This window comes from Chelonia mydas, chromosome 8 (assembly GCF_015237465.2).
Source record: "Chelonia mydas isolate rCheMyd1 chromosome 8, rCheMyd1.pri.v2, whole genome shotgun sequence".
Lineage (NCBI taxonomy): Eukaryota > Metazoa > Chordata > Testudines > Cheloniidae > Chelonia > Chelonia mydas.
The window spans coordinates 41,155,158-41,182,932 of record NC_057854.1 but is presented as its reverse complement, the minus strand read 5'-3'; the positions used below and the strand labels follow the sequence as shown (position 1 = coordinate 41,182,932).

Below are 27,775 nucleotides of genomic sequence, written 5' to 3'. Positions count from 1 at the left end.
TATTCCACCTTTGCCGCCAGTTTTCACAGAGTTGCTGGGGTGATGCTCTGGAACTACTCCATACAAAGCCAGTAAGGACTCTGGTGGAAGTATGCCTCCTCTCTCTGGGCGTACTGTTTCCAGGGCAAGAAGCTTACACAGCTTCGACCTTCCTGGGTCTGACATCGGAGCATTCAGCATCCCCTTTCTCACCATGCGCTGCCTGCGGTGAGTCCGCCCAGGTGGGGCTCCTGGGGAAGCCAGAGGGCCCTGCAGCCCAACTCTGCAGTCAGACGTGACTCCCAGCCAGCTGGCAAAAAAACAAGACTCATATAGGCTCACATACAACATAAGAAGGGAAAATCTCCACTTTGTCACAGCCCTGTCCTAGGCACTAGTGCAGGGAAGCTGTGCACTCTGTTCAGGGCGGGTGGGTTGTAAGGAGAAGATGGACGTGAGATAACAAACCCACCTCCAACCAGCCCCTCCACTGCCAGCCTCATTGCCTTGCCAGGGTTCACATGGGTCTGAGGAGCTGAGCCTCAGGCAGCTGGGCCCAGAGCCTCAAAGGTATCTAGGTGCCTAGCTCTCATCCATTTCAATAGGCATCAAAATACCTGTGAGGGGCTGGGCCCTGCTCTCTTGTGAGTGCTGGGGGTGCTGCATGGACACTTCCTGCTCATTTACTAACCTGAGAGCTGGATGGGATGGCATGTGGGCAAAGGAAGGGTCGGGCATGCTCCTAGACTGGATGCGTGTGCTCTCTCTAATGCCAATAAGCCCGGTCTGCATTCCCAGGGAGGCTGGGAGGCCTGCCCTTGGCCTGCAGGATGGGGGTGTTTCACTGGAGTTGTGCTTGTAGGTGGGTGAGAATTGGACCCTGTCAGGTCTGCAGACCTCTCCTGTTCAGGGCTTTTCCTTTCAGTGTGTGCTAACCAGTGCCTGTGCTAGGGCCTCTGCACACAGCCCGAGAGGGACAAAGTAGGGGTGTGTGTGAGATCCAGCCACCCCAAATGTGTGCCACAAGCCAGTGGCAGTGGCTGACATATGCAGCGCTTCTCAGTCTGTGAAGCAGACCACAGCCTCCAGTGGCCATGAGTGGCAAAACCTTGTTCATGGTGTTCCCCTAACATGGGAATAATATAAATCAGTGCTGGGATCTGTTATAGGTTGGGGTGGGAGGTCACTGCCCTGGTTGCTGGGGGGCTTGTGCAAAGAGTCCTCACCTGACCTGCTCATGGGACACAATCAACAGGGAGATCTGGGGAGAGAGGGAGGGAGGTCCCTGCTCCAATGCCATTAGTTCAGCTGTTCCCATCTCCAACCCCCCAGCCCCCCTGCAGTTAATTCAGCCCCCCATTCCCACTCCATCCCCTTTCCCATACAGCGAAGTCAGCAGTCTCACGCTGGCATCAATACAATATTTACCCCCAACCCCCTCCATAAAACTAAGCCAACCTCCACCCTGGTCAATGCAATTAATTCAGCCCTGGCCTGACCTCTCTGTTGGGCTCCATAGCTGCTGCCTGCAGGGGTGCTGGGCCCCTGCTTCCCACTCCCCCAGAGATCAGAGACAGAGAGCCTGGCAGCCTAGGAGCCTGCTGGTGGCTCCCACATTGGGAGGGTGGAGAGAGAAGGCTGGGCTGCATCACCAGGGAGCGGAAGGGGGAGCCAGCAGTTCGGGGTCTGTTCATTTCCTGCACCGTCCCTGTTCTTCTGTGGATAATGTAGCAGCCCAACCACCTCCCCTCCCTCCCTGCCCAGAAAAACCTGGGGGCACCTGCAGGTCACTCCCTTTGATCCCCTCTTGGCTCCAGGGGAAGGGCTACTGGAAGAGGGTCTCCTCTGCCTTTTCCCCTCCCTGCTGGTCAGCAGTTGCTGCTCCCTGCTCCTGTGAATGTGGCATAGCAGGAGGGCCAGAGACTGAGCTGCAGTGAGAATGCCCATTTGAGAGGCCTTCCAATTGTGGCGAGCAGGATGGTGTGCTGCTGTGCACCCAGCAGTGCCACCCCATCTGAGGAAGTTTTCAGCTTGTGGAAGAGCTGGATGAGATACTATGCACAGCAAGTGTCTCAGCCGATAACAGGAGCCAAGCTAATTGTGGGCATTAAATGCAGCAACTCTCAGTTGTTTGGACTCTCGTACATTCTAAGGCCAGCAGGAACCTACGATACCTAGTCTGACTCATGCCTAGCCCATGGCAGTCACCCCCGATTCCTGCACTGCTGATGGAGCTAAAATAGATCTTTTGGAAAGAGACCCCCAGTCTTCATCTCCAAACGGTCCATGTAAGTTGTGCTGAGGGTTAATCACTTTCCCTTAAAAACATGCACCTTATTTCCCCTTTGAACTGTGACTGCAGCATCCATCTGCTGGATCTTTCTGCCTGTGTCTGCTAGATTAAAGAGAGCCTCTGTCACAGTTCAGGGCTGGCTGCACCTCTGCCCCTTCCTGGCCTCTCTGAATTCAACCCTGGAGGTGTCAGGCCTAGTGTCTTTACTTATTCTGGCGTGAAATCATGCAATTCTCCGCTCTTAGACCTGGCCTTGGGCTACAGGACCCTGTGTATCAACCGTGCATACCCAGCAGGTCCTACTGCGATTGGCACCTGCGGTTCTTCCCTGCAGGAGCCTTTGACCAGTGCTGAATACAGTAACCAGACAGCTATCTCAATCAAACCTATTGTTTGTTTTAGCTGTAGGAGCAAAGAATATAGAGAAAAAGGATTGTAAAACAATGCACAGTCCGCAAGCATGGCTTTCTCACAAAAAGCCCTTCCATCCTGGAACAGGGACCGTGGCACTTCAGATAAATTCCCCAGAAACGACTCCATTCTTGAGAGAGTCCCTTTTAAAGCCTCTCTAGCCCTCTTGATTTTCTGATTCCTTTTCTGATCCTGGCATTGTCTGTCTCAAATGTTTGCTTGAGCCATATATGGATATTTCTTTTCTTCCTGTTTGTTTTTCCGTACAGCTCCCCCTAAATCAATTAAACCAGTATATTCATACAGCAAACACCCCAATAGCCACATCAACATACAGTATCCGTAAACTGTTACAGAGCAACTCCAATTCCATCACGCCCTGTACTATCAGAAATCTTTCCCATGTAGGTACTTATAGATTAGGGATGGGCAAACTTTTTGGCCAGAGGGCCACATCTGGGTATGGAAATTGTATGGCGGGCCATGAATGCTCATGAAATTGGGAGTTGGGGTGTGGGAGGGGGTGAGGACTCTAGCTGGGGGTGCAGGCTCTGGGGTTGAGCCAGAAATGAAGAGTTCAGGGCGCAGGAGGCGGCTCCGGGCAGGGGGTTGGGGTTGAGGGGTGCGGGCTCTGGCGTGGGGCTGGGAATGAGGGGTTGGGGTTGCAGGAGGGGGCTCCAGGCTGGGACCGAGGGGTTTGGAGGGTGGGAGAGGGATCGGGATCGGGGCTGGGGCAGGGGGTTGGGGCCCAGGAGGGGGGCAGGGGCGCAGGCTCCGGGCAGCACTTACCTCAAGCAGCTCCCGGAAACAATGGCATGTTCCCCCTCCGGCTCCTACATGTAGGGGCAGCCAGGGGGCTCTGCACGCTGCCCCTGCCCCAAGTGCGCTGCAGGGGCAGCTCCTGTAGAGAGGCAACGTGCAGAGCTGTCTGGCCACGCCTCCGCGTAGGAGCCGGAGGAGTGACATGCCACTGCTTCTGGGAGCCGTGTGGAGCCATGGCATACGTGGAGTGGGGCCAACTCCCAACCCCGCTCCCCAGCTGGAGCGCCGGAGTGGGGCAAGCCCCGGACCCTGTTACCCGGCGGGAGCTTGAGGGCTGAATTAAAATGTCTGGAGGGCCGGATGTGGCCCCCCAGCCGTAGTTTGCCCATCCCTAATCTGGTCTGACCTCCTATATAACACAGGCCAGAGATCTGCCCCACAATAGTTCCTAGAGGGGATCCTTTAGAAAACATCCAATCTTGGTCAGAGATGGAGAAGCCACCATAGTCCTTGGTAAATTGTTCCAATGGTTAATTATTCTCACCATTAAAAATTTACACCTTATTTCCAGTCTTAATTTGTCTAGCTTCATCTTCCAGCCATTGGCTTGTGTTCTACCTTTGTCTGCTAGATATCCTTGCTGAAGTGTGGACCCAGAACTGGGCACTGTATCAGTATGGTCTCATCAGTGCTATATGCAGAAGTAGTATCAGCTCCCTACTCCATATCCCCTTGTTTCTACCTCCAAGAATGGCATTTACACTCTTAGCCACAGCGTCACACTAGGAGCTCATGTTCAGTTTGTTATGCACCATGACATTTAGGTGCCTTCCAGAGTCATTGCTTTCTGGGATACAGCCCTCCATCCTAAGTAAGTATTTAAGTATTACCTACATTCTTTGCTCCTAGATGGAGAGCCTTACACTTGACTGTATTAAAATGCATGAGTTTTTATATTACATTCATTTTACCAAGTGATCCAAATAACTCTATATCAGTAACCTGTCCTGGTCGCCATATACCAACCCACCAGTCTTTGTGTCAGCTGCAAACTTTATCAGCAATGAGTTTTCTTCTTCTAGATCATTGATCAAAACCCAGTCTCTTCAGGGTACAATTGGGTGAGATCTGTCAGCTAGTTTTAACCTATTTAATATGCAACATACTGATCTTGTATTGTGCTAATTTTCTAATCAGAATGTTGTGCATTACTAAGCCAAACACGTCCAAGTATATTACATCAATACAGTTAATTTGACCGAACAGCCTTGTAATCTTGTCAAAGACCAATATCAAGTTCCTCCAAGTCCCAATTTCCATGAAACCATGTTAATTAGTATCACTTATATTTCTATCCTGTAACTCTTTCTTGATAGTCCTGGAGCAGCCATTCCATGATTTTTCCCAGGATCAGTGCCAGGCTAACCAGCCTACTTGGGTTGTCCTGTTTACCCCATTTTAAATACTGGCACATTAACTTTCTTCCAGTCCTCTCGAACTTCCTAATTTTCCAAGATGTATTAAAAATTAACATCAGTGCTCAGGAAAGCGCCTCAACCAACTTTTTAAAACTCTTGGGTGGAAGACTGGATGTCTTTCTAAAAGATCTGCTGTAGCTCAGACAGAAATTATGGGCTTCATGCAGGAATCTCTGGATGAAATTTCCCAGTCTGGGTTCTGCAGGTCAGACTAGATATCACAATGGTTGTCTGGCCTTAAAATCTGTAGCTTCATGAAGTTAGCCAGACCTGCTGATTTTATCTTTAGTAGATGTGGTTTCATAGAATATCAGGGTTGGAAGGGACCTCAGGAGGTCATCTAATCCCCTGCTCAAAACAGGACCAATCTCCAACTAAATCATACCAGCCTGGGCTTTGTCAAGCCTGACCTTAAAAACTTCAAAGGAAGGAGATTCCACCACTTCGCTAGGTAACGCATTCCAGTGCTTCACCACCCACCTAAACCTCCCCCACTGCAACTTGAGACCATTACTCCTCGTTCTGTCATCTGCTACCACTGAGAACAGTCTAGATCCATCCTCTTTGGAACCCCCTTTCAGGTAGTTGAAAGCAGCTATCAAATCCCCCCACATTCTTCTCTTCCGCAGACTAAACAATCCCAGTTCCCTCAGCCTCTCCTCATAAGTCATGTGTTCCAATCCCCTAATCATTTTTGTTGCCCTCCGCTGGACGCTTTCCAATTTTTCCACATCCTTCTTATAGTGTGGGGCCCAAAACTGGACACAGTACTCCAGATGAGGCCTCACCAATGTCGAATAGAGGGGAACGATCACGTCCCTCGATCTGCTGGCAATGCCCCTACTTATACATCCCAAAATGCCATTGGCCTTCTTGGCAACAAGGGCACACTGTAGACTCATATCCAGTTTCTCAGCCATTGTAACCCCTAGGTCCTTTTCTGCAGTACTGCTGCCTAGCCATTCGGTCCCTAGTCTGTAGCGGTGCATGGGATTCTTCTGTCCTAGTCCTCTGCACTTGTCCTTGTTGAACCTCATGCGATTTCTATTGGCCCAATCCTCTAATTTGTCTAGGTCCCTCTGTATCTTATCCCTACCCTCCAGCATATCTACCTCTCCTCCCAGTTCAGTGTCATCTGCAAACTTGCTGAGGGTACAGTTCACGCCATCCTCCAGATCATTGATGAAGATATTGAACAAAACCGGCCCCAGGACCAACCTTTGGGGCACTCTGCTTGATACTGGCTGCCAACTAGACATGGAGCCATTGATCGCTACCCATTGAGCCCGACAATCTAGCCAGCTTTCTATCCACCTTATAGTCCATTCATCCAGCCCATACTTCTTTAACTTGCTGGCAAGAATACTGTGGGAGACCATATCAAAAGCTTTGCTAAAGTCAAGGAATAACACATCCACTGCTTTCCCCTCATCCACAGAGCCAGTTATCTCATCATAGAAGGCAATCAGGTTGGTCAGGCATGACTTGCCCTTGGTGAATCCATGCTGACTGTTCCTGATCACCTTCCTCTCCTCCAAATGCTTCAAAATTGATTCCTTGAGGACCTGCTCCATGATTTTCCAGGGACTGAGGTGAGGCTGACTGGCCTGTAGTTCCCCAGATCCTCCTCCTTCCCTTTTTTTAAAGATGGGCACTACATTAGCCTTTTTCCAGTCGTCCGGGACCTTCCCCGATCACCATGAGTTTTCAAAGATAATGACCAATGGCTCTGCAATCCCATCCGCCAACTCCTTTAGCACTGTCGGATGCAACGCATCTGGCCCCATGGACTTGTGCTCGTCCAGCTTTTCTAAATAGTCCCGAACCGCTTCTTTGTCCACAGAGGGCTGGTCACCTCCTCCCCATGCTGTGCTGCCCAGTGCAATAGTCGAGGAGCTGACCTTGTTTGTGAAAGCAGAGGCAAAAAAAGCATTGAGTACATTAGCTTTTTCCACATCCTCTGTCACTAGGTTGCCTCCCTCATTCAGTAAGGGGCCCACACTTTCCTTGACTTCCTTCTTGTTGCTAACATACCTGAAGAAACCCTTCTTGTTACTCTTAACATCTCTTGCTAGCTCCAGGTGTGATTTGGCCTTCCTGATTTCACTCCTACATGCCTAAGCAATATGTTTATACTCTTCCCTGGTCATTTATCCAATCTTCCACTTGTAAGCGTCTTTTTTGTGTTTTAAGATCAGCAAGGATTTCACTGTTAAGCCAAGCTGGTCACCTGCCATATTTCCTATTCTTTCTACACATCGGGATGGTTTGTCCCTGTAACCTCAATAAGGATTCTTTAAATACAGCCAGCTCTTCTGGACTCATTTCCCCCTCATGTTATCCTCCCAGGGGATCCTGCCCATCAGTTCCCTGAGGGAGTCGAAGTCTGCTTTTCTGAAGTCCAGGGTCCATATTCTGTTGCTCTCCTTTCTTCCTTTTGTCAGGATCCTGAACTTTACCATCTCATGGTCCCTGCCTCCCAGGTTCCCATCCACTTTTGCTTTCCCTACTAATTCTTCCTGGTTTGTGAGCAGCAGGTCAAGAAGAGCTCTGCCCCTAGTTGGTTCCTCCAGCACTTGCACCAGGAAATTGTACCCTACACTTTCCAAAAACTTCCTGGATTGTCTGTGCACCGCTGTATTGCTCTCCCAGCAGATATCAGGGTGATTGAAGTTTCCCATGAGAACCAGGACCTGTGATCTAGTAACTTCCGTTAGTTGCTGGAAGAAAGCCTCGTCCACCTCATCCCCCTGGTCCGGTGGTCTATAGCAGACTCCCACCACGACCTCACCCTTGTTGCTCACACTTCTAAACTTAATCCAGAGACTCTCAGGTTTTTCTGCAGGTTCATACCGGAGCTCTGAGCAGTCATGCTGCTCCCTTACATACAGTGCCACTCCCTCACCTTTTCCGCCCTGCTTGTCCTTCTTGAACAGTTTATATTCATCCATGACAGTACTCCAGTCATGTGAGTTATTCCAATCACATCATAATTCCTTGATTGTGCCAGGACTTCCAGTTCTCCCTGCTTGTTTCCCAGGCTTCTTGCATTTGTGTATAGGCACTTGAGATAACTTGCTGTTTGCCCTGCTTTCTTCGTATAAGGCAGGAGCCCTCCCCTCTCGTGTTCTCCTGCTCATGCTTCCTCCCAGTATCCCAATTCCCCACTTACCTGAGGGCTTTGGTCTTCTTCCCCCGGTGAACCTAGTTTAAAGCCCTCCTCACTGGGTTAGCCAGCCTGCTCGCAGAGATGCTCTTCCCTCTCTTCGTTAGGTGGAGCCCATCTCTGCATAGCACTCCTCGTTCTTGGAACACCGTCCCGTGGTCGAAGAATCCAAAATCTTCTCTCCGACACCACCTGCATAGCCATTCATTGACTTCCACGATTCGACGGTCTATACCCAGGCCTTTTCCTTCCACGGGGAGGATGGACGAGAACACCAGTTGCGCCTCAAACTCCTTTATCCTTCTTCCCAGAGCCACGTAGTCTGCAGTGATCCGCTCACTTTACCTCCTTTCCGAAGGGTCACTGGGGAAGATGTTATATATTCCTGATTATCTGACATTGGAACCAAGCTGTGCGGTATAACTAATACAAATAGAAATATTTATTGAACACTTTTTGCATTTATTGATGCCTTTTCTGCATCATGATTGGCAATGTTATCACCTCCACCATACTGGGCCTCTACTACCATTATTAAGGTTCCTTTTTATCCTGATGTATTAAACAAATTACTTTATTGTCATGAAGTCAACTGGGTATTGATATTTCATTAATTCCTTTATCTTCTCATATCAGTTGCCTGCAGTTGTTACAGAATAGTGATTTCTTATTTTTATTGCTGTTTTCCTGTCCTAACCAAACTGGTTTTCTAATCGAAGTAGCTTGCTGCTGTTTTGTTTTTTGTCTGAGTGATTGTAGATTTCGGGGCATTTAGTAAAATGTTCTTAACTCCCAATCTGGGTTCACACATTGCTGTTTACGTTTTTGCTCACAATCATTTTTACTCATAATTATTTTTAGCTTTGGGAAATTGGACTATTTAAACTTCCAGGTACAGATATTACTGGTTGGGATTATATTCTGTTTGCACATAATGCATGTAATTAGATCATAGTAATTTGCTCTTTGGCATTCATTCATTTTTCATTTGTTCATTGCTGCTATTATTTATTCTCTGTATCTAGGAGTCCCAGTCATGGATCAGGATCCATTGTGCTAGGCACTATACAAATACAGAACAAAGACATGGTCCCTGCCCCAAAAGCCTACAATCTAAGTCAAGTTTTGTGATCAATTCATCTTCATCTATCAAATGAAGTCTAATAATAACTGCAACATTTTTTGTGTTAGAAAATCATCATGTATAAATTGTAGAAATTCCAAAGATGTACTACTGGCAGCATGAAACTCCAGCAGATTCAAGTCCCCTCTCCCCAACGTAAGTTTCTTCCTTCCTATTGTAGATAGAGGCTTAAGGAGCTGCTTGTCCTACTCTCCAGTCTGGTTTGCTGGTCTGTGATAAAACCCCACGCCTACCTCTTCTTGTGCTTCATCATTTAGACCATTGGTCCATTAACATCTCAGACCCTGTGTTTCTGAGTTCTCACTAACTCTAAAGCAGGCAATGGTATCTGTGATGTAGCGTGTCCCTCCCTCCCCCCATTTGTTCTTCCTAAGTAGTGTCCCAGTGAATTTTAACATTCCAGTCATAGATTCCAAGGCTAGAAGAGGTGATTGTGAGGATGTAGTCTGACCTCCTGTATAGCACAGACCAGAGAGCTGCCCCCAAAATAATTCCTAGAGCAGAGCTTGTAGAAAAACATCCAATCTTAACTTTAAAATGGTTAGTGATGGAGAATCCACCATGGACCTTGGTAAATTGTTCCAATGGTTAATTACTCCCACTAGTAAAAATTTAAACCTTATTTCCAGTCTGAATTTGTCTAGCTTCAACTTTCAGAAGCTGGATCATGTTATATCTTTCTCTGCTAGATGAAAGAGCCCATTATTAAATATTTATTCCCCATATGGGTACCTATAGACTGTGATCAAGTCACCCCATAACCTTCTCTTTGTTAAGCTAAATAGACTTGAAGACTCAATCTATCACCGTAAGGCACGTTTTCCAATACTTTAATCATTCTTGTGGCTCTTCTCTGAGCCCTCCTTTTCAACATCCTTCTTGAACTGTGGACATCAGAACTGGACACGGGATTCCAGCTGCAGTCATACCAGTGCCAAATACAGAGGTAAAATAACCTCTCTGCTTCTACTCCAGATTGCCCTGTTTCTGCATCCAAGGATCGCATTAACCCTTTTGGCCATAGCATGCACTAGAAGCTCATGTTCAGCTGATTATCCACTCTGATCCCCATGTCATGTGACTTCTCCCAACCACTCTCCGTAGTGCCAAGTCAGTCAGATTTCTTCTCCTGCCTGAGCCTTTCCAGTTCCTCCTGTTTATTACCAGGCTTCTGCCATTTGTGTGTGGACAGCTGAAAAATGTATTTCCTTTATCATAGAAGATTAGGGTTGAAAGAGACCTCAGGAGGTTATCTAGTCCAACCCCCTGCTCAAAGCAGGACCAACCCCAACTAAATCATCCCAGCCAGGGCTTTGTCAATCTGGGCCTTAAAAACCTCTAAGGATGGTGTAAAGGCTGATTCCCCACTCTGGCACTTTGAGTGTAGAAGGTGGGGGCCTGCAAGGATTTCAAAAATTAATACTGGCCACTCCAGGCTGGTATTAAACTCCCAAGGTCACAGCTTCTCTCTGACCTTGGAGTGGTAGATGCTGCCACCATCCAAATGCAAACTCCTTGGAACCTAGGAAGGCACACTTCGGAATCCCTTCCTGTGGGGTACCCTCAAGTCCTTTCATCCCCCCCCTCCGGGGATGAGCTGAGAGAGAAAACAAAGAAAATTAGCTGGTTCCCCCAGCTACTTAAACAACATATGCACAAATTTCTTAGGACACCAAAAATCCAATCCTGTTCTTAAAAAAGGGTAAATTTTATTAAAAAACAAAAAGAAAATGTATCTCGACCTTAGGCTTTTTGCTAGACTTAAAAAACCCAATTACAAAAATTAAGTATCAAGATAGCTCTCTTGAGGTTCAGCTTGAAGGTTACAAGCAAAACAAAAGCATCTGGGGTTAGCACAGAGGAGTCCACAAGCCTAACAAAATAAAAGAAATAAAATCTAATCACGTCTTTCTAGACATTTCTGATCTACTTACATATCTGGGTTTCAGATAAGTAGGTTCGAGGTATGAATTGATGCTTTTTCATACCTGGTTTTAAAACTGCTTACAACATTGCTGCTCTGTGTCTCCGCTCTCCGGAGAACAATAACAGACTAAGGGGAAGTTTTTTTCCCCCCAGTTTTAAAAAGTTCAAGCCCTCCCATTGGCTCTTGTGGTCGGGTGACACTCCTTTCCTTTTACCTGTGGGCTTTTTTAACCCTTTACAGGTAAAGCAAGCAGAGAACAGCCACCAAAAGGGACATTATAGCTAACTGGCTGGCTGGATGTCCATAAAAGGGAGCTACCCCCATCCCCCTTCATTTATCACCAATGGAGTTTCCACAACCTCCCAAGGTAACCCATTCCAGTGCTTCACCACCCTCTTAGTGAAATAGTTTTTCCTAATATCCAACCTAGACCTCCCCCACTGCAACTTGAGACCAGTCTTCCTTGTTCTGTCATCTGCCACCACTGAGAACAGCCGAGCTCCATCCGCTTTGGAACCCCCCCTTCAGGTAGTTGAAGTCTGCTATCAAATCCCCCCTCACTCTTCTCTTCTGCTGACTAAATAAGCCCAGTTCCCTCAGCCTCTCCTCATAAGTCATGTGCCCCAGCCCCCTAATCATTTTCATTGCTCTTCTCTGGACTCTCTAATTTGTCCACATCCTTTCTGTAGTGGGGGCCCCAACACTGGGTGCAATACTCCAGATGTGGCTTCACCAGTGCCGAATAGAGGAGAATAATCACTTCCTTCGATCTGCTGGCAGTGCTCCTACTAATGCAGTCCAATATGCCGTTAGCCTTCTTGGCAACAAGGGCACACTGCTGACTCCTATCCAGCTTCTCATCTGCTGTAATCCCCAGGTCCTTTTTAGCAGAACTGCCGCTTAGCCAGTCAGTTCCAAGCCTGTGCGGTGCATGGGATTCTTCCTTCCTAAGTACAGGACCCTGCACTTGTCCTTATTGAACCTCATCAGATTTCTTTTGGCCCAATCCTCCAATTTGTCGAGGTCATTCTGGACCCTACCCTCCAGCATATCTGTCTCTTCCCCAGCTTAGTGTCATCCGCGAACTTGCTGAGGATGCAGTACATCCTATCATCCAGATCATTAATGAAGATGTTGAACAAAACCAGCCTCAGGACCGACCCCCTCCCCCCCCCCCGGGGCTCTCCACCCGATACTGGCTGCCAGCTAGGCATCGAGCCATTGATCGCTACCAGTTGAGCCTGATGATCTAGCCAGCTTTCTTTCCACCTTGTAGTCCGTTCATTCAATCCATACTTCTTTAACTTGCTGGCAAGAATACTGTGGGAGACCGTATCAAAAGCTTTGCTAAAGTCAAGATATATCACATCCACTGCTTTGCCCATACCCCAGAGCCAGTTATCTCATCATAGAAGGCAATGAGGTTGGTCAGGCATGATTTGCTCTCGGTGAATTCAAGTTGACTGGTCATGATCACCTTCCTCTCCTCCAAGTGCTTCAAAATGGATTCCTTGAGGACCAGCTCCATGCTTTGTCTGGGGACAGATGATGCTGTAGTTCCCTGAATTTTCCTTCTTCCCTTTTTAAAGATGGGCACTATATTTGCCTTTTTCCAATCGCATGCTGATTTGTTATGTCTGTAGCACTGAGAGTCTGAGTTACAAGGCTGAACTTTTTTACTGTGAATGCTCCATTAACACTCTCCCTTCTGTAGCTAGTGTAACGCCCGCTGACTAGTCTAGGTTGTCTGTCACCTTCATAGCTAGACAGACAGCCTTGCTGGTGGACTTTGATTCTGCCCACACTATGGTTAAATGTGTAGGATACACACTGAAAGGCTGAGCAGATTAGCTCACTTACATGATCAGGACTCATGCACCTGTTATAAAGACCAGAAAAGTAAAAAGATGGGGATGTTTTAAAAACCAACTCAGATAAACTTTAAGGAGAGGAAGGGAGCTTTGCTGCTGTGTTTTGCAGGGCGGATGTACACACTAGAGTACTGGCCCTAAACTGTACAGTCTATGATAGTATGACTGGGGGCGAAGGGGTTGTCTAGTTCTGCAGTGTTGGTTACAAAGGAGGGATGTGGGTGGTGACTAGGGCCTAGACACCCATGGCTGACCCATGCCAGCCAACTCGGGCTTATGGGGCTTGGGCTGCAGGCTGTTTCACTGCTGTTTAGGTGTTTGGGCTTGGGTTGGAGCCCAGGCTCTGGGACTCTCCCACTTTGCAGGGTCCCAAGCCTGGAAGTCTACGCAGCAGTGAAACAGCCCTGTAGCCCGAGCCCTGGGATCCCGAGTCAGCCGGCACAGGCCAGCCGTGGGCTTTTCTTTGCTGTGTAGATAGACCCTAGGTGGCTTAGATCAGTGGTTTTCAACTGGTCATGGGCCATAAGCCACAAAACGGTGAACCATTATCCTGCGACCCTCCATGTCCCACAGCAGGAATGTGGGGCTGGGCCCTGGGATGATTTCTCAGCCTTGTTGTGAGCTGAGGAGTAAAAATGGTGGTGGTGAGTTGATGCTGGTGGGAGGTGGGCTGCAGTGTGGGGGTTGGTGCTGCTGGGGGTGGGGTAGGGATCCTTTCCTCCTCCTCTTGCCCCACATTCACCTCTGGGGCAGTAGCAGTCTCCACAGCCCCTTGAAGTAGTTTGTCTTGCCCCAGTGCTGGAGCGGGGGGCAGCTAATGGAGGAGCTGTTCTCTGACTGGATCATGGGATGGGAGGGGGCAGAGGCAGCCCAACAGGAGGGAATGAGTTTCCCTGTCTGTACACTCCTCTGGCTGCTTGAGCTAAAAAGAAGGTGCTTGCTTTGTTGTGCCCCCCAAGCCAAGAGCCCCTGGCCTAAGTGACTGATCTCAGGCTAGGCGGACTCAGCCATGAACCTGTCCAAGCTGGGGTTTAACTGCCTGGTGCCGGAGCAGGCGGGGCTGGGACCTCCCTGTAGTGGCTCGTGTAGCAGGTATCAGCCTAGCAGCAGCGGCATGAATCGGCAGCCTGGGCAGAGACTCAAGTGCCTGGGTGCAGGCATGAGTGGGATGGCCGCAGCCCTGCTGCATGGGCACAGGGCAAGTTGAGCTGCCTGAGCTGGGGATCCAGCACCTCCCACGTACCCACAGCCCGCTTTGAAAAGTGTTGTTGGCTCTACTGCTGCCTCCCCTTGGCAACTTTGTTCTAAGGCAGAGGGGGCTGTGCACGGACAGACTGAAGCCTGAAAAGCATGCAGCCCGGGGGAGGGACAAGAGAGAGACAGCCATAGCATGGGAGGTGGGTCCAGTGCCAAGGCCTGATTTGGATGTTCTCGCAAGCTGGTGTGGTGCCCTTACAGCTTGATTTTCCAGGAGATTCTTTCCTGATGCAATGCACAGCTTGTCTAGAGATGCTCCCTGCAAATATCTCACTTCCAGTGTTGCCAGTGTGTGACGCGATTGCTTAGAATGTGTGACCAGTCACCTCAGGGGGTTTGTCATATCATGCCCTAACTGGCAGATTGGTGTGGGATTTTTTTAAAATGAGAACAGCTGTTTTTAAAGAGATTTCCCCCCCCCCCCCCATAACTAAACAAGGCATTAGAAAGAAAGAAAAAAGTGGACAAACAAATTCCACCATGTGTAACTATAAGAAACCTTTCATGCGTTCCTGGGTCATCAGTCATGTTTGAACCCTGTGTCTTCACATCTCCAGCACAGATGTCTACCATCTGCACTAAAGGAAAAACTTATCAGGGATCCTAGAAATCCATTCGCCACAGGAAAACATGGAATTAACGTTTTTACAGAGAATCTTCAGTTTTTACATTTTGTGAAAACATAAAAACGTATATTAACTAAATTTTACTGAAAGTACCACTTATTCAGTGCATGCAACCTCCCCTTCTTGAGGTTGATTTTTTAATGTACTTTACCTTTATAGTGGAACCCAGTTTATCAGATCTAATTGGGACTGGGGCCAGATTGGATAATCATATATTCAGGATAATTGGCAAAGAGCTTTCTATCCCTTATTTTAAGCTTGTGGGGATGGGGGGCTCAGGTGGTCAGCCCCAGGCAGTGGGGGCTGACCATCCAAGCCCTGCCACTGTCAGCACCAGGTGGCTGACTGGTGGCTCAGTTATACAGAGAGCCGGCTAATGGAGACTTGGATAAACTGAGTTCTACTGTATATCAATAAAACATGATGTTCAACTGATACTTATACATACTGTGGCTAGGGAAACTAAAGTTCAGCGTTCCATTTTAATTGTGGAAAGATGCAGATTTTTGGGTTTTTTTAATCAGAGAAGTTTGTGGGGTTTGTTTGTTTTGTTTTAGCACAGAAAACTAGGATCTCTGATCTCCATGGACCAGCCATTAAAGGGGGGCAGGTAATAACATGCTTTACCAGAGAGTTCTACAAGTATGTTCTATAAGGAAGTAACATGCTGATCATCAGGACTCCCGGCTCTGGGAGGGGAGTGTGATCTAATGGTTGGAGCAGTAATTAGAGAGGATAGACAAGCCCATAGATTTGGCACTATGATGAAGTGGGAATTTTCTGTAATGTTTTCATGAATGCCAGTGATTTATTGGACTAGGTATGCCTCCCCAGTGGGTGCACAGGGGTTAAAAAAACTGCTGTTGGAGCAGAACAGGAGACTCGTGGTGTCATGTAACTTTCTGGAATGGTGTGAATGGGTTGTTAAAGGACCCAGCTCAATGGGAACCCCAATGGTGGGACATTCACACCTAGCGACCACCAGCCAAGAGGAAGACTATTTCCTCCCATCTCTCTGCAGACAAGCAGAGCAATGCCCCAACTGGAGAACAAAGGGGAAAAGTGTCAGAAGGTGGGGTCAAAAGCAAGGCCTCTGGGGAGAGACAGAGCATTCACCTGGGACTGACTGACAGCGAGAGGGAGCTGAAACCCAAATGGATTCTACAGCACTTTGGCTGGGTAGAGCCCTGACCTTAGCAGTCTGAACTCTCTTTGGCTATGTCTACACTACAAGCTTTGGTCGACACAAGTTAGATTGGCATAAAGCCGCCACAGTTAATCTATTGCCTGTGCATACTTGGGTCAGCACTGCACGTACTCACCAGGAGTGTTTGTGCTGATGCGCAGTGCAGTAGGTATCCCGGTGTGTAACTCTCCGCACTGTCCAGCACGCTATCTTGGGAAGTTTGGGCAATGCATGGTGGGGAAGAAACAAGTCACGCAGGCCTTGATTGGGAGCAAGGGCTCAGCTTGCCAGTGTGCAATTGTTTCCATCCCAAATTGTCATCTCTACCCATATTTTCACACCTTTTGTAAAAATCCCATGAATGTGTACAGCCCTCCTTGACGTCCGCCATCTCTGACAGAAACTGGAGCCTGCACAGCTCTGCACGACGGTCAGAAGTTTTGCAAGCACAGGATGCACAATTTTGTGGTATTTACAGAGCTGCAAGAAGAACCAAAGCCGTGGGAACTTGATGATTTCTTGAAGGACAGGTTGCCATGTGACATAATGAGAACCAATTCAAGGTTGTTGTTGGTGGTGGTCATGGAGCAGCTGCAGATGGTGGAGCACTGCTTCTGCGCCCAGGAAACAAGCATTGACTGGTGGGATCACATCGTAATGCAGGTTTGGGATGATGAGCAGTGGCTGCAGAAGTTTCAGATGCGCAAGGCCATGTTTCTAGATCTGGGCATGAGCTTGTCCTAGGCCTTCAACACAGGGACACCAAAATGAGAGATGTGATGACCATGGAGAAGTGAGTGGCAATTGCACTGTGGAAACTTGCAACCCCAGATTGCTACTGGTCAGTAGGAAATCATTTTGGAATTGGAAAATCCACTGCAGGGGCCACTGTCATGTAAGTTGCAGGGTCATTAATTCTCTCCTGCTGTGCAGGACTGTGACTCTCAGCAATGTGCAGGACATAGTGGATGGATTTGCTACAGTGAGGCTCCCAAAGGGAGGTGGAGCAATGGATGGCGCACACATCCCTATTTTGGCACCAGACCACCTTGTCACAGAGTACCTCAACAGAAAGGGATACTTTTCTGTGGTTATGCAAGTGCTGGTATATCATTGGGAACACTTCACCAACATCAATGTTGGTTGGTCAGGGAAGGTGCATGGTATTCACGTCTTTAAGGACACAGGACCGTTCATAAAGCTACAGGCAGGGACTTTCTTTCCCAACCAGTGGATTACCATCGGCAATGTTGAAAAGCCAGTAGTGATCCCGGGGGACCCAGCCCACCCCTTGCTTCCCTGGCTCATGAAGCCGTACACCAGCCACCTGGGCAGCACCAAGGAAACGTTCAACTACCTGCTCAGCAGGTGCAGAATGACCGTTTGAATGCACTTTTGGTAGATTGAAGGGACGCTGTTGGTATTTATTCACAAGTTTGGATCGAAGTGAAAAACATCCCAATGGTTCTAGCTGCCTGCTGTGTCCTGCATAATATCTGTGAAGCAAAGTGGGAAAAGTTGTTGCTGGTGAGGAGGGGAGCGACTGTCTGCTGAGTTTGAACAGCCCAGACAGAAGGGCTATTTGAAGAGCTCAGCATGGAGCTCAGGGAGGCTTTGAAAGAGCATTTCAGCAGTGAGTCACTGTAATATGCTGTGGTGTCCTGTGATTTACCTGGCTCTGCTGTTTTGGGGTGTTAGGAATTGTGTGGTGCTTGGTGTAAATTTATGACTATAACACTGCCAATGCACCTATTAATTTTGTGGTGTTAGCTGTACATTTATGATTATTACACTGTCGCTGATCCTACAAATTGTATCACACTGTACAGTAGCAAGTAAGTGGGTGCTTTCAGAACTGCTAGGCACTCCACAGCATGTGTTATGAACTAATATAGATGGATTATTTTCCAAATAATAGAATTTTATTCAGTAACAAACCAGTGCAAAAATCTGTGCAATTTAAAAGCAAATACATTAAAAACTTGTTAAGTTCTGTTCCATTAATTTATTAAGGGGAAAAAACATTCATGCCCTTTTACCTCCACATACAACAACTGGGGCTCTTAATGTCCCTGGGGGTGGAGTGGTAGGGGTAGGGATGTGGCCCCTGATACCCCATGGAATGGGGTGATGGTGTAAGGAGGTGGTGTTGTAATGGAGTTCTCCATGGACTGCAAAGGGAGGTGAACGTGGGATTGTTGAACCTGTAGGTCCACAAGAGTCTGCAGCATCTGTTTGCTGCTGGAGAAGCCCCATTATTTCCTGGTGCATCTCCCTCTCTTTTTCCTGCGGCGTGTCCTGGGCCTTTCTCCTGTCTGCTCTTTCCTTCCCAGTCGGTCTGTAATGTTCACCCTCCAGGCCCTTTGCTCACTATCTGATACAGCCCTGGCTTGCAGGATCTCACTGAACATGTCATCCTGAGTCCTCCTCTTTCTCCTCATCAGGCTCCAGCATTCCACCTGTGTGGAGCAGGAACGCCTCAATGGCAGCAGTTGCAGATAAAACACTCACAGGTACCATTGTCAGTACAGTCACAATGGAAAGTGAAAGTTATGATTCAGAACTCCCTTTCCTTGCTCATGTTTTAAATCAGACATGCTTATTGACATTTCTGCTTCAGAGAGCTCTTGTGCATGGCGCCACTTGCAGCTCCAGCCATCGTGAGTATGGCCTGCTGGGGGGAGGGAAATGAGGAGGGAATTGCTCAGTTGCATGAAACGATGAGTATAGGGCAATGGCACTGAATACAGGCCCCATTTTCCACCAGATGGAGGTGATTGTAGCTCATATCTCATTCCTGAGGGTAACTAAGGCACAGAGAGCACAGCTGCTGCTGGCGTCCCAAAGCTGTTGGGGCTCACGTGCTGCTACTCTGTGTGCTGCAATGGTGCCTGTCGAAGTTATCGCCGATTGGTGTGGGAAGGTGCCTTACCACAGAGGAAGAAATAAGGCTGCCATCCCTAGAAACCTTTGGGAGAGGACTGCAATGTACCTTCATGGAAGGTATCCTCCAGCGAGATTTCGATGAAGAAGGGACATCCCTGTAGAAACAAACTGCTCTGCATGGTCCCCCCCGCCTAATCCTACAGGGGAATGCAAAGCTGATAACAATGCTAACTCTTTGTTGTATCGGTACCTCTTTCAGTATGGAAAGTTAGCAAGATACAGCTATCAAGTTAGGATAACCATCAGCGTGATGGGAAATAAATATACATACTTACCCGAGGATCCTTCCCCTGCACTGGGCTTGCCTGTGCTCAGCTGGTGGGCTTGACTGGACAGTGGTGGAGTCTCAAGCAGATCCTGGCTCGTGGCGCAGCTGGACCCCATGGTAGTATGTCCCCTATCATCCTTTTCTTCCTCCTCCTTGCTGTTCACAGCAGGGGCTGCGACTCGGGCTCCTTGGAGGTACCCATGGTGGTCTGTGGTGTGGTGGGGTCCCCCCAAGTGTGGCCTGCAGGTCTTTGTAAAAGTGGCAGGGCTGCGTCTCAGCACCACATGACTGTTGCCCTCCCTGGCCTGGTTTGTCTGACTCAGCTCCTTGGCTTTCACTCAACACTGCTGTTGGTCCCTGTCATACCCCTTCTCTTGCATCTCCCATGCAACCTGCTCTTCCATGTCCACGTTTCTATGGCTGGTCCGTTGCTGTGCTTCCACAGCCCGTTCTCCTCACTGGCCCAGGAGAGCCAATATCTCCTGGCTACTCCAAAACGGAGTGCGTCTGGAGCGTGTATCCAGCAGGGTCAGCTGGGCAGTTGCACACAACAGTGGGGAGCTGCGAGTTGTGCTAGCTAAGCTGGACTATCAGGAAAAGGCATATCAAAAAGTTCTTGGCTTTAAAATGGGGAGGGTGGGTTTCTAGTTTTTGTGACCCCCTGGGCAGTGGAACTCACAATTGTGACCAGAGCGATCAGTATGCCGGGCATTGTGGGGCAATATAAGTAACGCAATGCCTATGCTGGCACTGTGTCAACCTCACTACACTGACCATGCGGCAATGCTACTCCTGGAGGTGGTGTTACTGCAGTGCTGTACTGGGGTGCTTATGTCAGTGGGAGACACATTTAAGTGTCCTTCACGTGCGCATCTATCAATGTGATATATGTGCCAGCAATGCCCCTCTGCCATGTACATTGGCCAAACCGGACAGTCTCTATGCAAAAGAATAGACACAAATCCAATGTCAAGAATTATAACATTCAAAAACCACTCGGAGAACACTTCAACCTCCCTGGACGCTCAATAACAGACTTAAAAGTGGCAATTCTTCAATAAAAAAAAGTCAAAAACAGACTCCAACGAGAAACTGCAGAACTAGAATTAATTTGCAAACTGGACACCATCAAATTAGGCCTGAATAAAGACTGGGAGTGGATCGGTCACTACAAGAACTAAAAACTAATTTCCCCATGCTAATTTTCCCCCTACTGTTACTCACACCTTCTTGTCAACTGTTTGAAATGGGCCAAAAAGTGATTTTTCCTCTTGTTGATAATAGCCCACTTTAATTGAATTGTCTCATTAGAATTAGTAAGGCAACTCCCATCTTTTCATGTACTATGTGTGTATATATATCTTCCTACTGTATTTTCCACTCCATGTATCTGATGAAGTGGTTCTTAGCCCATGAAAACTTATGCCCAAATAAACTTGTTAGTCTCTAAGGTGCCACATGTACTCTTTGTTGTTTTTACATTTAAGTGAAGATACCTGCATGTAGCAGATCGCAGCAGGGCCCCCCTGGCTACTGCCTCTACTAGGTCCTGGCCTTTCACCATCGGCAGGGAGGGAAGAGCTACCTCCCTGCTTCCACTCCCTGCCTTTTCCCTTTCTTTCTGCTCCCCCTTTGGCTTCCTTCCTCCAAGGCTTTTATACAGCCCCAGGCTAATTAGACGGCAGCTGTCTCTGCTTCCTGAATTAGGGCCAGCCAGCTCTAATTTATTGCCCTAAATGGGAGCTGGCGTCACAGAGGGCTTTGCCCAGCACCCTGTCCCACAGCTCAACTAGGTCAGTGCAAGGCAGCTTACCTACCTTTGTAGTGTAGAATCATAGAATATATGGGTTGGAAGAGACATCAGGAGTCATCTAGTCCAATCCCCTGCTCAAAGCAGGACCAACCCCAACTAAATCATCCCAGCCAGGGCTTTGTCAAGCCAAGCCTTAAAAACCTCTAAGGATGGAGATTCCACCACCTCCCTAGGTAACCCATTCCAGTGCTTCACCATCCTCCTAGTCTAGAGAAGGCCTTAGCCTTTACTTCTCTGTGCTGACCTAAGGACTTCCCCGTCACTAATAGCCTTTTCAAAACAGAGTAGGGTTTGTCTGATGTCACTGCAAATACATGCTGAGGTGCACTGATCCCTGGCAAGAGTGAAAAGTCTCTGATGAGGAGTGTAACTTGGCTGGACTTGTTGGGCAGAACTCGTGGTGTGAAGCAGAAATGTTGGAGCCCAGAGGCTCAGTTTAGGAAGGGCTGAGGCTGCGTGGCCTACCCTGGAGGAAGAGTGGGATCCCTTGTGGCTCTGGCACACTGCAAGGGTTCCTGCAAGGCACTGTTTAAAAGCTGGGGCATAGCACCAATCCTGTGGTTCTGTGACAGGCGCATTCATGCTGAGAACAGGTGTGGCTCACTGGATAAGAATCAGGTTTGCCACGTTGGTAGGCATGGACAGATTTGATCTTTATTGGAAAATGTCAAGTGGAAAACTATTTCCACTGATGATGGAAATTTCCAGACAGGCAAAGTGAGAAAAATGCTACTTGAGAACTTAGTCTGATTGAAGGATGTTTACTTTGTATATTTTGACATGTGATTTTGACAGTTTGTGTTATAACCCGTTATAACACGTTAACTTTTGAATCTCAACATCTGCTGTCATTAAATAATGACCTAATTTCCTGCAACTATGAAAATTTAAATTGATTAAAAATCTAAAAAAATGCTTAAAAATAAATAGATATTATTGGTTGAAAGGATAAAAGGATACCAATCTGCCATGCCGCCACCTTGAAGACATGGGGGCTTGTAACAGGGCATACAAACCCCATGCTAGGCAGGAAGGGGTTAAGGAGTTGCTTTGGGCTGCAGTGGCTTTACCCTGACATACTTGCAAGGCAGGTCAGGCCTGGAGGAAGAGTTCAAAAGGGAAGAGCGCAGCTCAGGTGGAGGACAGACCGCTTGTCCCCTCAGCCCCAGGATTGGGCCCCATGGTGGGCAGAACCTGCTCCTATGGCCACGGATTATCCAAGCACCCTGCAAGGAAGGCAGGTCACACTATAACCAGTCATTGCAAGCTTTCTGGGGGCTGACCAGAGAACGTGGAACCAGACTGTACCTTGGCCAAGACCCCTGGAAGGAAGGGAGGCTGCTGGCTCATCTAGGGCTGGTTGTTGTGTTTCATTTGTTTTTCCTGTTTTCCTCCTCTGGGCCCCAGGAGGGGAGGATTCCAGAGGGGCTCAGCGAAGGGCTGAGTTTCCATCCTTGGGCCAGTGATGAACTGCCCTAACCCAGATGACGAGAGCTGAGTGAGCATGCGACTTGGTCACAACCCAAGGGGGCGCTGCAGAGACTAGGGCTCTTGACAGTGCTATTCCCTGTTTGTGCCATGACCTTGTGTAGCCTTTCAGTTACCATTGTTGTAGATGAGGGATGGTATGTGACTGCCCCCTAAGGAGGGGGCGGGCATCAGCCCTGGCTCAAGACAAGGGCTGTGAGGTTCATAGAAATGTAAACAGCTGTTAGGGAGCTTATTCCTTCACCCACTTACTTTCCTGGTCCTTCTCGCATGAACAGAGAGCAACAATACCCGAAGTCCAAAGTTACAAACAATTCGATGTTTATTGGGGTGAACTTCCAGCAAGCATGATTCCAATTTCCTTCCTTAGTGTCCTCCTTCCCAGCTCCGACACCACAGAGCCTTACACCTGTGTCCCTGTTCCCATTCCTGCCCTTAGCCAAACATGATTCCAATTTTGCCACTCCCATTCCCTATTCCAATTTCCCCACCCCATTCCCTGTTCCCATTTCCCCTCCCCACACCCACCCGCTTCCTGATTGACTGCAGACTATATAGTAAAACTTGAGTTCTGCTTACTATACCTTAACCAATCATTTTCCTGAAATTTAACTAACCAATCCTAACATATTGTAACATGATTATGTAACCAATTATATCCCACCACCTTAATTAGTTTACACCCAGCAAAATTAATTATACAGCAGACAGGAACAGTCACAGAACCAGACAGAGATTATACAGACAAACAATAGCAAAGTGGGAACTATAATGACAAAACAATACAGAAGTGAGGATTTCACATCCCAGCTATTGATAAGTGAGTTCTTGCCAGACAGGATGCTATCAAACTAAGTTTCCTTTTACATTTTCTAGGCACTTCCCTTTCTCTGGAGGTGATAGGCACTATCAGGACAGGATTGTATTCCTAACAGCCCAATAGCACCTTCTTTCAATGTGACTAGTTTGGAATGTGAGGCTGTGACCGGTCGCTTCCCAGCTTATGGCTGCCTCTGTTGCTTAGCCAAAGGCCTTAGCCTAAGAACAGGGCCTCAGACTGTCACAGTAAGAGAAGGCCCTTACACCGGCAGACAGTGATTTTGATTTTTTCTTTTATACCTCTATAACTAGCCAAGTGATAAGAATACACCTAAATTCTTAGAGTGTAGGCCTTTACAGACAGACCTGAATATCTATATCCTAACACTCCACCCCTTTTTTTTCCTTTTTCCTTTTGGGATCCTCCTGCCCAGGTGTCCCTGGAAAAGCATAGGACATATGGCAACACATTTCCTGATAGGGCCAGGCATCAAGGTGGAAGGTGTCAATATTCCATTTGTCCCACTGCCCCTTGTGTAGTATGGTACTCTGCACCTTCTCTCGTACAGGCATACCACACCTATTCCAATTAGTGTTCCAGACTTCCCATTACAGTGGGCCCGAGAAGGTTGAGTCCGGGTTGTCTAGTACACTGTAGGGTTTGAAGGGCTTACTACATTACTTATAGATTATCTCCATATGCAACGTAACACAAGTACAGTTAATAATACAAAAGCCACAGCAACACCGAGTCCTGACCACTGCAGTATGGTCCAACATCCGAGACACCCCCAAAACACTGCCTCTCCTCCTTCGACGGGGTCACGATCTTATGTGTCCAGGTGTTGGGAGTCGCAACAAGCTGCGCCTGCAGGTTTTGCTTGCTTTTGTCCATATCATAAGTCCATTGAACGTTCACAGAGAAATGGGATATTGTCCAAACCAGCTTGACCACTTGGTATGGAATCAGGCAGTATGCCCTGGCTTATTCACAGCAATAAGATTCAGAGATCCATTTGTGTACCAAAGTCCATATAGCAGCATGTAGATGTGTGTAGTTTGGTTATGGGGTGGTGTAATTGTGCCCCCAGTAATATGTACATTCCCAGCAAAACACCTTATACACAGTACACCCAATTGTCCACCCCTTGCATAGGCCATTGATCCTGCTCCTCTATAGTCATAGGAGTGGGGCACATCCAAACATCTTCTATTGATTTACACTATTTTACACACCCCTCCATTGATTCCCAGTGAGCTCCTCCCCTTCTCATTATTTCCATAGGGCTTGTGGGGGCCACCTTAGTTTCCGTTCCATTTCCAGGTACCACAGTAGCTATTACACAGGTGCTGGCCTCCTAGTTGAGCATTTTGCATTCCCATACACATCTCCCCCCAGGGTCAGCCTTTTGAAGCCATCCCCTACCCATGTCATGAGATTTTCTGTTCATTAAAACACAGCGATGCTAGCAACAAGACAAACACCACAGACAAATAACACAAAACATAGATCCATGGTATTCTGAGTTATTCTTCTGCTGGTGCCAGCTTGCTTGTAGAGTGTCTGAAAAACAAAAGGAACAATTTCCACCCCCCTGGTGGGGACAGACTATTGCTTAATAATAATACCACTTTCTTTTACAAATTTCCTGCTAATTGCAGGAAGAATTACCTCCAGGCTGTCCTTATTTTGTTCTATAGTCAGGCTGTTCTATAGTCAGACTAGCAAATTACCCCACTCACTGGTCATTTATGAAATTCATGAGGTGGTGTACCTCAGTTTCCCCTCTTGTACTACAGACCAAGTCTGCAATAGTTTCTCTGCTGTACCAAGCATTAAGTTTATTCTCAGGTAATAGCTGAGAGACAGCTTCAGATTTTAGCACTTTATGTACACACACACACACACATACCCACCCCCCCCCACCCCCACCTTAAGGTTAACCTGTCCCCCTTATTTTCAGGCTTGACTTGTTTTTTTACCTCCCTTTCCTGGAGGGCCATAATCTGAGTCTTCTAGTAGTTTGTTTGCTGACCAGATGTATTCATTATTTGCAGCTCCTTTGTGCCCATCAGCTAGGTAATTTGCATTTACACACAGGCTTACTAGCTTGCTTTTGGATCCAAAGCTGTTAGAACATTTTACTTCCACTAGAGTTCTGATTACTTTCCACTTTCATCTCCTGCTCCAAAACACACAGAGATCTGAAAAAGAAAGCACAACCTATTGTGGCCCCTTTTGGAGCCCTAATAGGATTTTAATTAAGTACCATGTTTTGTTTGCATTACTTTTACCCCTTCTCCAAAATACACTGCACACATCCTGGGAAAATGCACATTCCTTCCATATAGTTTAACCTCCATAACATTATATTAGCCATATTAATTTTACACAAGGTGTAACTGCCTCCCCCATGCCCACAGAGTTTTCATGCACACCCACCAAAGCAACAATCTGATCCCCCAGAGCCACCCCAAGGCTCAGTATTCCCATCATTCCTCCCCTTTTCCCACACAAAATTCTCTTTTGCCTAACATTTCTTGCACTGTGATTACTCTTTTTTACACAACTGTACCCCAATTACACTTCCATCTAGTACAACTAGACACAATCAGGGGCAGCCAAGCTAAGTTCCAACAGAAACCCCTTACATCCTTTAGTGATTTTGATTACATTACCCAAAAGTCAAATAATTTTGATCAAATTCTCTGCCTGCCTGCTGCCTGCAGCAGTCCCTTATAGACCATTTCTGTGGGAAAAGGGCCCATTTTCCCTCAGAATAGCTGTAAAGGCTTCTGGGAACAGAAGCATAGTGGTGGTAGTAGCCACTCTACCTGACCCCCTTGGATAATTTAATTACCAAGCTTCCATCCAATGTGACTGAACAGAGTTGCACATACAGTTACATTTATATAACTGGGTTTTATCATTAAACAAAAACTTCTTTCTTGACATCTCACATAAGTATCCAAAGTACCCTCCGTTAAAACTTCAGAAAAACAAAAGTGTGTGGAAAGGCAGGTTGCACTTTGAAACTTTTCTTTCTTTCTTTCTCTCCACTCCCCCAGCACCAAGTCCCAGATCCAGTCTCTAAAGGTAGTCTGTTAACTCTGCTTTTGACTATAAACCCTGTTGTGCCAAATCATCTTTAACCACCCCTAACTAATTTACAATCCTTCAGCAGCCCTTGCTGAAGCAGCACCAAACTTGAAAGATTACAGGCAGCTTCCCATAATGCTGCCCTTACTTCAGACCTCTCACAAGCAGCCTGAAGTGCCTCCTTTCCCTGGAAGGCATTCAGTCCCCATGGGCAGGGACCTTCTTCCACTACCCATATACCAAAGAGGGTGGGCTCCTCAGCCACCCCCCATCCCTCTGGGTCCCCTAACACTTCCTCCATTTCCTTTTTAATCTCATCCCAGGTTGACCCCTGCACCTGGTATGGGCCCTGGTTCTTCCTTATCCATTTATCCAAAAAATCCTTTACCCTGGCTTGCCAGAACCCGCAAGTACCATCACAAGAGTTCGCGATACCCCCTCCAAGCAGCTGCGCGGACTGTTGGGGAGGGGGACTTACAGGCTGCCACTCACCTATCCGATGCAATGCATCTGAGTCACGGCACCATGATGTTAGGAGGCTTATTCCTTCACCCACTTACTTTCCTGGTCCTTCTCACATGAACAGAGAGCAACAATACCCGAAGTCCAAAAGTGCAAACAATTCAATGTTTATTGGGGTGAACTTCCAGCAAGCATAATTCCAGTTTCCTTCCTTAGTGTCCCCCTTCCCAGCTCTGACACCACAGAGCCTTACACCTGTGTCCCTGTTCCCATTCCTGCCCTTAGCCAAATATGATTCCAATTTCGCCACCCCCATTCCCTGTTCCCATTTCCCCCTTTAGCAAAACGTGATTCCAATTTCCCCACCCCATTCCCTGTTCCCATTTCCCCTCCCCACACCCACCCACTTCCTGATTGACTGCAGACTATATAGTAAAACTTGAGTTCTGCTTACTATACCTTAACCAATCATTTTGCTGAAATTTAACTAGCCAATCCTAACATATTGTAACATGATTATGTAACCAATTATATCCCACTACCTTAATTAGTTTACACCCAGCAAAATTAATTATACAGCAGACAGGAACAGTCACAGAACCAGACAGAGATTATACAGACAAACAATAGCAAAGTGGGAACTATAATGACAAAACAATACAGAAGTGAGGATTTCACATCCCAGCTATTGATAAGTGAGTTCTTGCCAGACAGGATGCTATCAAACTAAGTTTCCTTTTACATTTTCTAGGCACTTCCCTTTCTCTGGAGGTGATAGG

The 27,775-nt window shown here is 47.5% G+C and overlaps 1 protein-coding gene and 1 long non-coding RNA gene across 2 annotated transcripts in view; one reads left to right on the top strand and one right to left on the bottom strand.

Annotated features, from left to right (window-relative positions):
- DDR2 (discoidin domain receptor tyrosine kinase 2) overlaps positions 1-27,775 on the top strand; it is a 172,643-nt gene that overhangs the window by 6,704 nt on the left and 138,164 nt on the right. The gene's annotated exons all lie outside the window — the stretch shown is intronic.
- Positions 177-26,181, bottom strand: LOC122461373. Its single transcript, XR_006283217.1, has 4 exons — positions 25,949-26,181; positions 24,010-24,014; positions 11,361-11,381; positions 177-187 (listed from the first exon to the last, which is right to left on the bottom strand). It is a non-coding gene; the product is annotated as an uncharacterized LOC122461373 (long non-coding RNA).